The sequence below is a fragment of the Pantherophis guttatus genome, chromosome 2 (genome assembly GCF_059756535.1).
Source record: "Pantherophis guttatus breed Tessera chromosome 2, ASM5975653v1, whole genome shotgun sequence".
Lineage (NCBI taxonomy): Eukaryota > Metazoa > Chordata > Lepidosauria > Squamata > Colubridae > Pantherophis > Pantherophis guttatus.
The window spans coordinates 179578358-179590979 of record NC_142064.1 but is presented as its reverse complement, the minus strand read 5'-3'; the positions used below and the strand labels follow the sequence as shown (position 1 = coordinate 179590979).

General features: G+C 40.1%; 1 protein-coding gene across 6 annotated transcripts in view; it reads right to left on the bottom strand.

Annotated features, from left to right (window-relative positions):
- Window positions 1–12622, bottom strand: part of TENM2 (teneurin transmembrane protein 2) — a 959433-nt gene that overhangs the window by 288327 nt on the left and 658484 nt on the right. The gene's annotated exons all lie outside the window — the stretch shown is intronic.

The following is a 12622-nucleotide window of genomic DNA, read 5'->3' as shown; positions in this document are numbered from 1 at the left end:
TGTATCTGGTGCCTTAAGCACTAGACTAAACCGGCTCTCTCAATATATCTATACACTTCACTTATTAAATACTAAACATGTGTTCTTGTTGATTAAGTATACATTATATTTGTCAGATTACAAGGATTCTAGAAAAACACGAACAGAACTTGGAAGCCTGATGTTAGTCTACTTCTGCAATATGTACTTATTTCTATTGCAATACATTATATTTCTAGTAGCATTTTTATGGTTAAAGGTTTTATTTAGGGGAAAGGTTTTATTATAGTTCTGAGAAGACAAGAAAGAATAAAAATGATGACGGAGTTCAATTCTTTGGATCAAATGGTGGGAGGCAAATCTGACGCACAGTAGTCATTAGTACTCGCAATAACTGAAGCTAGTTAGAAAAAGGGCATGGGCCTGGAAGATAAAATTTTGGAATAATTCTACTAGAAAGCATGGTCTGAAGCAGTAAACTTTTTATTGCTTGACTAACCTTTGCCCAAATTTCTCAAAGTACATGGCTCTTGGGGAGGGAGGCACATGCTTCTTATATTTCATAACAAAGGGTCACTTTAATATTATAATCAGACTGCGTTATAGAATAACAATATGAGTGACCTTTGATGCGCTTAGTTGTTTTCTTGCAGAAGTTTCTTCTTCAAATTAGGTAACTTTATCAGTGCCAGTAGGGGTGGGGTTTGCTCTCAATTGATATTCTGGTGGCTTACCCTGTCAGTGTTGGTAGGAGTGATCTTGGTGGAGGGTTTTTTTTGGTTAGGATATTTGTTGCTGGCTTGTTTAGCAGTTCTTTGATTGGGGTAGTGTTATTACCACTTTCACTTCTTGGTGTTAATCTATGCTTATCTGATTGTTTATTGCTGGTGGTGAGGTACTTTGGTCTTTTTGCTTCCTTTTCAGCTTGTTGATTGTCTTTTTCATATGTAGATATCGTTTATGATTATATGCCTATTGATGACCAATTGTCAGAATGCCAGGCTTCCAAGTATTTTCTTGTGTTTTTGGACTTGGCTTGGTCTAGGATAGTCACAGTCTTCCATATGAAACCATGGTTAAGACTCTCCATACAGTATATTGTGAAATTGAAGAGTAATCATCATGTCTTCTTGATTGCTAGTTGGATATGTTCTGCCAGCCTCGTCCTGTTTGTCCTACATAGAGGCTACTGTAGTCTTTATACTATATGTTGTAGACGACTCCTGTTTTTTTTTTCTTCAGGGATTGCTGCATCTTTTAGTTTATTTAGAGATGTTTGGGAGATACTTTAATTGGTTTGTGTGCTACACTGATGTAATGTGATTGAAATAGTCTGTTGGTGGTTTCTGAGATGTTTTTGATGTATGGCGGTGTTATTTTTTTTACCACTTGAATTGTGCTATATTGGGTTGAGTGGTCAAGCACTTTTTGATGAAGTTGCATGGATATCCATTTTGTTGGAAGTTGTTGTATAGATGATCTGTTTCCTTGTTCTGATGTACAGGGTTGCTGCAGTGTGTTTGTGATCATCTAAGTAGTGTTCTTACATAGCTTCTCTTGTGGGAGACTGGGTTATTACTTTAGTAGTGGAGTACTTGGTTGGTGTGGGTGGGTTTTTGGTATACTTGTGTTTCTAATTTGTCATCGTAGTCTCTGCTGATAAGGCTATCCAGGAATGGTAGGGTGTTGTTGTTTTCTTTTTCATTTCTGATGTGGATTCATTTCAAGATATTGTTGATGGTTTTGTGGGTGTTTTCTAATTGGTCCTTTTTATTATGGCAGATGTGCCATCTATGTACCTGATCAATATTTTGGGTTGTATGTGTGGGAGTGCTACTGATTTCAGACATTGTTCTTATTACTGCAATCATGAGTTCTGTAATCAGAGATCCCATGGGTGTATCTTTGATTTGTTAATAAGTTTGTTGTACTGAAAGTATGTGGTTAGAAGAATGTTGAAGAAGATCTATGATTTTGGGTGTTTCAATCTTAGTGTATTTGATTAGGTTGGGTGTGGTCTATGGAAGTGAAAAAGTCTGTGACATCAAATGATACCAGGATTTAATCCTCATGTATTGTCACATCTTTGATTCTTTTAAGATACTATAGTGTGGAATTGATGGAGTATTGGTTTTCCACTGTGAGGCACCTAAAGATCCAGCAGCCCAGAAGAAAAAACAATAGTTGTCTACAAACATACAATGTAATGACTGCAAGAGTCACTGCGTAGGACAAATAGGCAGAAGACTTGCAGAACACATCCATGAATATAGTCAGCAGTCAGAAGACATGATGAAAACTCTTCAATTTCACGGCATATGAAGACACTAATCATGGTTTCATCTGGAAGACTGTGACCATCCTAGACCAAGCCAAGTCCAAATATATTGAATTCCTGGAATCTTGGGACTCTGACAAATTGGCCACCAATAGACATGTAAACATAAATATAATCTATATTCTATGCAAAAGAGACAATCAACAAGCCAAAAAGGGAGCAAAAAGACCAAAACATCTCCCCACCAGCAATCAACACCCATATGACCATAGATTAAACCAAGATTTAACCAACAAACAAGAAGTGAACAATACCCCAATTAAAGAATTGCCAAACAAACCAAACAATAAACAGCCTATCCTCCCCCCAAAAAAGTTCACTCCCACCAACACTGAAAAGCAAAACAATAGAATAAAAATTGAGAGCAAACACTACTCCCTACTGGCACTGATGATGTTACCTAGTTTGGGTAATGAAATGTCTGTAAGAAAACAACCAAGCTCAGAGAGCACAAAGGATGACAATGTGCAATGTCATTGTATCAAAATTACATATACAATACATACTGTATGGTATAAATATCACACTACCTCAGACTTTTCCAAGATCTTTAAATTTCCACAGGGCTTATTCTTTTCTTACTGACTTGGGGATGGAAGCAAATAACTCTTACTATAACATATATAACTTCTTGTATTTAGTTATATAGCTAAATATATGATTTTTATAATTATAAATAGGATTTTTATAATTATACCATATGCTTGGAGTTCAGATGGACAGCAACTCCTAAATGTGTATTTGTGTATCTCTCCATAAATGGTTTTAATTTGCATACTCTTGCCTTATAAACAAATCTTTATCTTAGGAAACTGTTGTCAGAGAAACTATAAATCATAATATAATTAGATGACAAGCTTAAATGGAATATAATAGTTCAAACAAGAGATATATATGCTCATGATGCAATATGAATCATATAACATCTTTATAAACATTTATGAAGGGTTTATTTGGAAAGATGTTAAACAAGGCAATGTATTGAAAAGTATTTTTGTATTCATGACTTGACTTAACTACACATTCATAACCAAACAATGAACTTAAAAACTCTGTGAAAATTGGTACTTTAGGACAGGGTTGGCCAGATGTTCAATTTGGTGGATCTACTTTATTTTTTAATTAAAATCTCGCTAAAATCAGGTTTAAAGAAGCAAAGCAACATGTTTAAAAATTCAAGAACAGATTGCTTCTGAATACGTAAACAGCTATATAAATCAAATAAATACATAATCAGTTGAGAATATATATATGGCTCTTTTACTCAGTTATTTATTTATTTTTCAGGTTTTATTGTCCACCCAAGTCAAAATATTGTTGTTGATGAATTGCAGCTTAAAAGAATGAATGAATGAATGAATGAATGAATGAATGAATGAATGAATAAATAAATAAATAGTTAGCTAGCTAGCTAGCTAGCTAGCAACAATAAGAAATCAAGTCCCCCTTTCAAGATTGATAAAATTCAGGGTGGTATGCCTGTTGAAATAAAATTGTTTTCTAAAAATAATGAACCTTGGTTCTGGCTGTGCTTCTTAATACCAGGCCTCCCTCCTTAGTGATTTAGCATTGATAAGAAAATCATCAATGTTTTACACTTACGCAAGAAAAAATGAAAGTACAAGTACAAACCAGTGGTGAAATTCAGCCGCTCTATCCGGATCGTGTGATCCAGTAGCGCCAGCAGCGGGACACTCCGCCCACCTGCCTGGACATCATCACATTCCATTTTTGACCCTCTGTGCATGCGCAGACGGCTCTGCACAAGCATGGAGGTGCGCGTGAGCGTAACGAGGGTGCTCTTTCTCTCTCTCACACACACATTTGTGAACTGGTAGCGAAGGTAAGTGAATACCACCCCAGTACACACTAGGTGAAACCTGACTCATCAGTAGTAACTACGAGAGTGATCTTGGAGTCCTAGCAGACAACCATCTTAATGTGAGCCAACAATGTACGACAGCAGCCAAAAAAGCCAATGTCCTCCTAGGTTGTATAACAGGGATAGAATCAAGATCACATGAAATACTAGTACCACTCTACAAAGACTAGTTAAGACCACACTTAGAATACTGCGTCCAGTTTTGTTCACCCCAATACAAAAAAGATGCTGAAACTTTGGAAAGAGTTCAAAGAAGAACAACAAAATGATTAGGAGCCTAGAAGCTAAAACATATGAAGAACAATTGCAGGAACTGGGTATGCCTGGTCTAGTGAAAAGAAGGATAGGGGTAACATGACAGAAGTTTCCAATACTTGAAGGGCTGCCACAAGGAAGAGGGGGCTAATTAATTTACCAAAGCACCTGTAGGCAGGACAAGAAACAATGGATGGAAATTAACCAAAGAGCAAAGCAACATAGAACTAAGGAGAAACTTCCTAACAGTGACTACAATTAACCATGGAACAAATTGCCTTTGGAAGTTGTGGGTGCCCCATCACTGGAGACTTTTAAGAAGAAAGAGGATAGCCATTTACCAGAAATATTATACGTCTCCAGTAAGACCAGGGGACCTCCAAGGTCCCTTCCAACTCTGTTATTGTTACTGTAAGTCAACCTAGCATGCATTGCTGAGACCTGAGTGAGTCCAGAAGTGGGGTAGCATCAGTCAAGACCTCGGGGCAGGGTTGGACATTTGGCAATTGTCATTTGAGATTCTTTACAGCTTTCATAGACACTGCACTACAAGTCACCAAATATGACATCCTGTTCATTAACCCTCTAGGCACCATTTGGGATTATTGATGTACCAGCTCGCTGCACAGCAACTTCTAATTTAGCAGTAGAGTTTCCCAGATTTATGTTCTTGGAGGACTATAATATGCCTTCTTTAGGAGAGAGGTCTGAGGTGACTCAGGAGTTCATGGCCACCAAAGTCATCTAGAGTCCTACACAGGACAGTGATCACACATTGGATTTAGTATTTCCATAGGAGCAGTGACTATGTGATATGAAATTGGAGGAGTTCTTGGTGTCTCATTTATCATGGTGAGATCACTTTCGGATTACCCTGGGATTGTCTAGTGCAGGCCTGTCAAACTGGGATGCGTCACATGCAGGCCACGCCCACCCTGGCTCCACAAAGGCAAAAAATGTCATGATATATCATAATATGTTACGTGACATGATCGAGTTTGACACTCATGCTCTACAGCATGGGTCCCCACCCTCCAGTCCATGGACTGGCACTGGGCCACTGCATGCAGAAACTGGATCACACAAATAACTAAAGCCCCATCTGCAGGATGGTTCTCTATCTACCTTCTGGCTATCCATGCTATATGGAACATAAGCTAGGCTTTTTACAAACACAAACACACTAACAGGGGTGACATGATAGTAGGGTTCCAATATCTCAGTGGGCTGCCACAAAGAAGAGGGAGTTAACCTATACTTCAAAACATCTGAAGGCAGGACAAGAATCAATGGATGAAAACTAATCAAGGAGAGAACAAATCTATAACTAAGGAGAAATTTCCTGACAGAACAATTAATCAGTGGAATAACTTGCCTCCAGAAGTTGTGTATGCTCCATCACTGAAAGTTTTTAAGAAGAGATTGGACAACCATTTGTTTGAAATTGTATAGGGTTTCCTGTCTGAGTGTGGGTTTGGACTAGAAGACCTCCAAGGTCCCTTCCAAATCTGTTACTTATTCATTCATACAGTGATTTTAGGTATTGATTTATATAAATATAAGTTCATCAATCTTCAGTAGAAAAAGAAAACAATTAAGCAGGCAAAACTACAAATATGAAATAAAAAGAAAAAGGCCTAGGGGAATTTCTTAAAAATATAAGCCCGAGGAGAACATTTTAAAATCACAGGATGGTCATGGATTTGACTCATTCTGTAATATTTACTATTTATGGTTCAAAACAAGAAGCCGCTTACCGTGACTGGTTATTGACTTTAACCACGGATAAGCATGCATAGCCATTTTTCATTTTTTTTTCAAATCTGCAAAAGCTTTATAAATCCATACCAGAATTTTTAGCTGAGTTTAGAAACAAATTGGAAGCTGTTTGAAGCAAGGCAGGGTTGCCAGAATATGTTTAATGCTTCTAATCCACATTAAAGAAACAAAAGAAGTCTTCTGTTGTGTTCTGTTCTATTTTCACAACTGCGTTTCCCATATCAACGTTCAAAGTTTACCCCATTCACAATGCATTGACATTCAACCAGAATATTATCAGATAATTGCAATTATCTCCATATAACTAGGATATTGAACTAATCAGGTAAATGATGTTTATACTGTAGAGATTACTTGAATTTCTAATGACAATGCTGAGTCACAAAGGGAATATTTTCTACCACAGATTCATACCCTTTAAAGGGAAAATAATCCCTGAAAAGGTTGGACCCAGGTATCACAAGATTTTTTTTTTTTTGCGGGGGCAGGCGGGGGGAGGGGGAGGGAAATGGTTGGTGAATAGTATGAAGTATAGGATATTTTTGGCAATCTCTTCTTTGTCATAAATAAGACACAACTCTGCAGGATTACTATTCGTCATTCTCACCATGGGTTCACCTTGAAGGATTGCCATAATCTTCAGCCCTCAGTCTCTGCTTCTTCTTGCAATATACAATATATATTAGCAATAATATATATTAGCACTGCAGATGTACACAATGTTCTGTACTTCAAATGTCCTAGGTCCAGAGCTCAGCATACAAACCAAGTCCTTGCTCTCCTCTTTTTGTGTTCAAAAGGACATAACATAGGTGGCAGTTTGTACCAAAAGCTACCTATCATCCTATTTATCAAAATGCCAGTCAAAGGCATGAAATCTATTTTATAAATTTTAAATGTGCATAATAAACTATGGAAGCTACAGTTAAGCAGAAAAAAAAACCCAGGATACTGTCAGCCCCAAAATCAAGAATGACATCTAGTAATTCTTCCAACTTGAGTTCTTTATTGGTTTCAACCTATAGACACAATCTTGTCAGACCGAAGACTCTACTATGTGCATTTACAATATACTCTGTGAACTATTAGGGTGGGGCTGTCTTCACCCTCTTTCTCTTACATGTTATGGTGTCTGAGTTGTCTCTTATTCCTCTGGAATTCATTCCCTTTCTCCTAGGGATCCATTTTCTCACTACATAACAATACAGATATGCCCAGAGAGAGACATGCATATAGAGAAATAAACAAATAAATATTGAGTCCCCATTATTTCCTATTGCAAACACTAAAATGTTCTGAATATTCCTGGAATATTCAAAAAGGTATTCTGATGAAAGACACTAGTTTATTAGATTGGGGATATTTGTTCTGCATGCAAATTCTTTTTTTTTTTTAAAGATTCATATATATATATAGCCCTCTATAGCACAGTGTTAGAATCACAGCATGAGAAAGGGCCATTTAGGCTTTGAGGTTCAATCTTCTGCTCCAGGCAGGTGTCCCAATTAAAGCAGATGGCTGTTGAGGTTCTGCTTAAACCCCTACAGGAAAGGGGAGCCCATTATCTTTGAGCTTCCACTCAAACGGCTCTTCTTTATGAAGTTTTTCTAACATTCAATGAGAATCTGTTGTCCTGCAACCTAATCCATTATTTTGTGCCCTGCACTCCAGGGCAAAAGAGACCTGGCCTTGACCTTCTTCTATGTGACATCCACCTTTCAAGTATATAAAGAGTGCTATCCTACTTCACTCTGTTACCTCTGCTCAAGGTTAAATATTTCCAATTTCCTCAATTGGCGACCTTTGACTAACTCAGAATAAAGTGGAACAATTACTCCTACTACAGGTCTTCAACTTAAAATCCCATTTGCTCTTTTTGAAGTCAAATCACACTGCTGACTCATATGCAGTTGGTAATCAAGTACAGGTAGTCATGGACTTGCAACAGTTCATTTAGTTACAACAGCACTGGGAAAAAAAATGATTTAAAATTGTTTTCACACTTATGACCATTGCAACATCCCCAGGATCGTGTGATCAAAATTCAGAAACTTGGCAACTGACTCGTATTCATGACAGTTGCAGTGTCCTGGGTCATGTGATCACCTTTTACAACCTTCTTACAAGCAAAGTCAATGGGGAACCCAGATTCACTTAACAACTGTGTTACTAACTTAACGACTGCAGTGATTCACTTAACAATTGTGGCAAGAAAGGTCGTAAAATGGGGTAAAATTCACTTAACAAATGTTTCTTAGCAACAGAAATTTTGGGTTCAATTGTGATCATAGATTGAAGACTACTTGCACTATTCCAAACTCTTATGAATAATTACTATTGTCAGAATAAGTATTCCTCATGTAACACCTCTGCATTATTCAAATGTTCCTTTCTAAGTGCAAAACTCTGCAGCTGTTTCTCTTACCATTCACTCTCTTATTCTCATCCCATTTCTCTAAACTATCAAACCATTGTGAATGTCATTTCTATCTTCTAGGACAGGGGTGTCAAACTCATCGCATCACAGCGTCATCACATGATGTATTGGGACTTCCCCCCCCCCTTTGCTAAACCGGGCATGTGTGTGGCCAACATGTAACGTATCCGGCCCACGGGCCAGGAGTTTGACAGCCCTGTCCTAGAATATATGCTGTTTCCTCCAATTTTGTCCTGTCTGCTAATTTAATAAGCATTCCTTCTGCTCTGCATCCAAATCACTTATAAAAACATTGAATAATATAGAATTGGAGACTGAACCTAATAATGATGCTTTCAGTAGAGACAATGAAAACACTGAAATGGTTCGATTAATCTGTAGTTTAAAAGGTACAAAGTATTTAACTGCAATTGTTTCTCTAAGACCAGGGAAATTCTACATTCTGGATTTTAATTGCTCTATCAACATTGCGTCTCACAATGTTTTCTTCTACCTCCCATATAGTCACTGCTTTATTTCCCATCTCAAATTCATACTCATTAACTTTATAAGAAATTCTAACAGTAAAAATGTAGTATCAATACCACATTATTACAAAACATAGCTCCAAAAAGGTTTTCCAGAATAATTGCAAACTTTATTGCTTAAGAAATGAATGTTTCGAAAATTCAGAATGATTCTTTGAAATCAACGTAGGAAAGTTATGTTTGTTTGTTTGGTTTGGTTTTTAAACCTTGCATTATTATTTCAAAGATTTTAAATGCTTGCATTTTCAAGAAAACTTGTCAGGCAGTATTGGCCATGTCAAATATTCAAAGCATATAGAAGTAGTTCTAACTTAAATGGCAATTGGGACTGAATTTCTGTTGCTAAGTGATGCTGTTATATTGTAGGATGTCATGTATGCATCGCTTAGTAACCCCAATCCTGGTAGTCACATTGTGAGCATCATGGACCATTAAGCAAGAACCTTCTTATGACTGCCTGCTGGCTATCAAAAAGCAAAGTAACTGAGAAGCCAGAAAAAATCATGAGTCCTGGATAGTTTACAAGTAGGCCAATGGGCAGCTAAGTGGATAATGTGGGTGCAATGCAAACATGGTTGGCCAGGCCATGGCTGCCAGAGCACAGGGAAAATATGACTGACTGGGTCATGGCTGCTGTCAGGTTTGGGCAGTGTGCTGGTGGTTGCCATGGCCTGGCCAACCATGTTTGCATTGCACCCACATTATCCACTTAGCTGCCCATTGGCCTACTTGTAAACTATCCAGGACTCGTGATTTTTTCTGGCTTCTCAGTTACTTTGCTTTTTGATAGCCAGCAGGCAGTCATAAGAAGGTTCTTGCTTAATGGTCCATGATGCTCACAATGTGACTACCAGGATTGGGGTTACTAAGCGATGCATACATACCTCTGCCTACCAGCATTTAAGGTGGCGCCACCCTCCTCTTCCTTCTGCAAGCGAGAGGTGCAGGGACTACTTGCTTTCCCCCAAAGAGACCCATAGCATGCTCTGGGGGGAGGGACAGAGCACAGCCTGAGGAACAACCCTCCCTCTTTGGGACAGTGTGGGGGAGGAGATTGTAGTGCTGACGCCTAAAAGTATTTTTCTGCACATTGCAGAGCCGCACGCCCCCGTCCTCCTTCTCAGCAGACTCTTTTCTTTCCTCCTAGCCAGATCCGCCGCCTGAAACACGGTACACTTTTTTTTGTCTCTGCACAGACCCCATGTTTGGAATCGGGAAGGGGATTGTGGGTCTGCCGCCCGAACCCGCAATCCCCTTCCCGATTCCAAACATGGGGGGTGTGCAGAGACAAAAAAAAGTGTACCATGTTTCAGGTGGCGGATCTGGTCAGGAGGAAAGAGAAGAGTCTGTTGAGAAGGAGGACGGGGGCGCGTGGCTCTGCAATGTGCAGAAAAACACTTTTAGGCATCAGCGCTACAATCTCTTCCCCGAATCCAAAGCACTTCCCAGTTTCCCGCTGCACATTGCAGGGGAACTGGCCGCCACCTGAAGCATGACTCTTGAGGTTTGTATTTTGGAATCCGGGCAGCGATGGCTGGAAAGGAGGAACGTTTCCCTTTAGGGGCTCCCATTCAGCTCAGCTTGGCTCCTGGGCACAGAGAGGGTTAGGCAGCAGCGGCGGCAGCTCCTCACATTGCTGGGGAGTGAAGTCAACGCAGCCAGAGGGGTGACCAACCATAAATCGTGGCACTCGCCTTGTTCCCCAAAGCTGCTGGGCAGATTCCCCCCCCCCCACTGTCCTGAAGAGGGAGGGTTGTTCCTCAGGCTGTGCCCCAACCCAGATCCCTGCCGCCTGGAACTGGCCGAAAATGGCCGAAGGGTGGGGGCCGGCGGGTGGGCAGGGCTACATTCGACGTATAAGACGCACTCAGATTTTCACCCCCTTTTTGGGGGTAAAAAGGTGTGTCTTATACACCGAAAAAGACAGTAATTCATTGATGGTGTTAAAAATAAAAGTGTACTGAAGACTAAAACTTCACTCAAATATGCTAAAGTGCCCTTGGAGAAGTAATTATTTGTTCTCCATCTGCTTTTTTTGAGGGCAGGAGGCAGTGGTGGGTTTCAAAAATTTTTACTACTGGTTCTGTGGGTGTGGCTTGGTGGGCATGGCATAACTTGGTAGGCGCGGCTTAGTGGGCGTGACAGGGAAAGGATACTGTAAAATCTCCATTCCCTCCCCAATCCAGGGGAAGGTTACTGCAAAATCCCCATTTCCTCCAGATCAGTTGGGACCTGGGAGGCAGAGAATAGATGGGGGCGGGGCCAGTCAGAATTTTTACTACTGGTTCTCCAAATTACTCAAAATTTCCACTACTGGTTCTCCAGAACTGGTCAGAAGCTGCTGAAACCCACCTTTGGCAGGAGGGGAGAATATATTCCACAGGAGATGGACAAAGGTTTTCTATACAACTGTAGTCTCTTTATTACTGGAAATGGCTTACACATTTTGCTTTCTTTCTTTTAGACCAGGGGTGTCAAATTCACATTGTCATGGCAACATCATGTGATGTATCGTGACTTTTTCCCCTTTGCTAAACCAGGGATGGGCGTGGCCAGTGTGTGACATATCCAGGCCACGAGTTTGACAGCCCTGTTTTAGATATTCTCAGATCCATTCAGGAAATGTAACACCTTTCCTGCGTGAGCTGCACTGGCTACCGGTGGCACTCCGGATACGTTTCAAGGTGCTGGTGCTGGTGCTGGTGCTCACCTATAAAACCCTTCATGGCTTAGGCCCGGGGTACTTGCAGGACCATCTCCAGCTGTTCTCCCATCGTCCTGTGCGCTCTCACAGAGTCGGCCTCCTCAGGGTGCCGTCGGCCAAACAATGTCGGCTGACGACCCCCAGGGGGAGGGCGTTCTCTGTGGGAGCCCCGACCCTCTGGAATGGATTGCCCACTGAGCTCAGGACAGCCCCTGACCTTCTTTCCTTCCGTCGCGAGCTGAAGATGTGGCTCTTCCGCCAATTAAACTGATCCGTTTGGGAGTACACTGGTATAATTTTAAATCGTTTTTTAATTGGGTTACTGATTTTAATTTGGTATTGTATTGTGATTTGTATTGATGTTGTCATTTTGTAAGCCGCCTTGAGTCCCTAGGGAGAAAGGCGGCATATAAATCACAATAAATAAATAAATAAATGAATGAATGAATGAATGAATGAATGAATGAATGAATGAATGACAAGAAACTCAGGTTTATCATATTTTTAAGTGTTGAAAGCAAACTGAACATTTTAGGCCCAGCCAGCCAGTTTAACATCTGTTCTGTGAGGTGGCACAAAAGTATGTCAGCATAATTTTCTTTGCAGTTACGGCTGATCTCTCTTATGCCATAATAACAAGGCTAATGTATGGAGCTGTCATGACAGGGTCAAGTTGGGATGTAGTGACAGGTGGCTGTCCCCCCCCTCCATTTGATCCCTT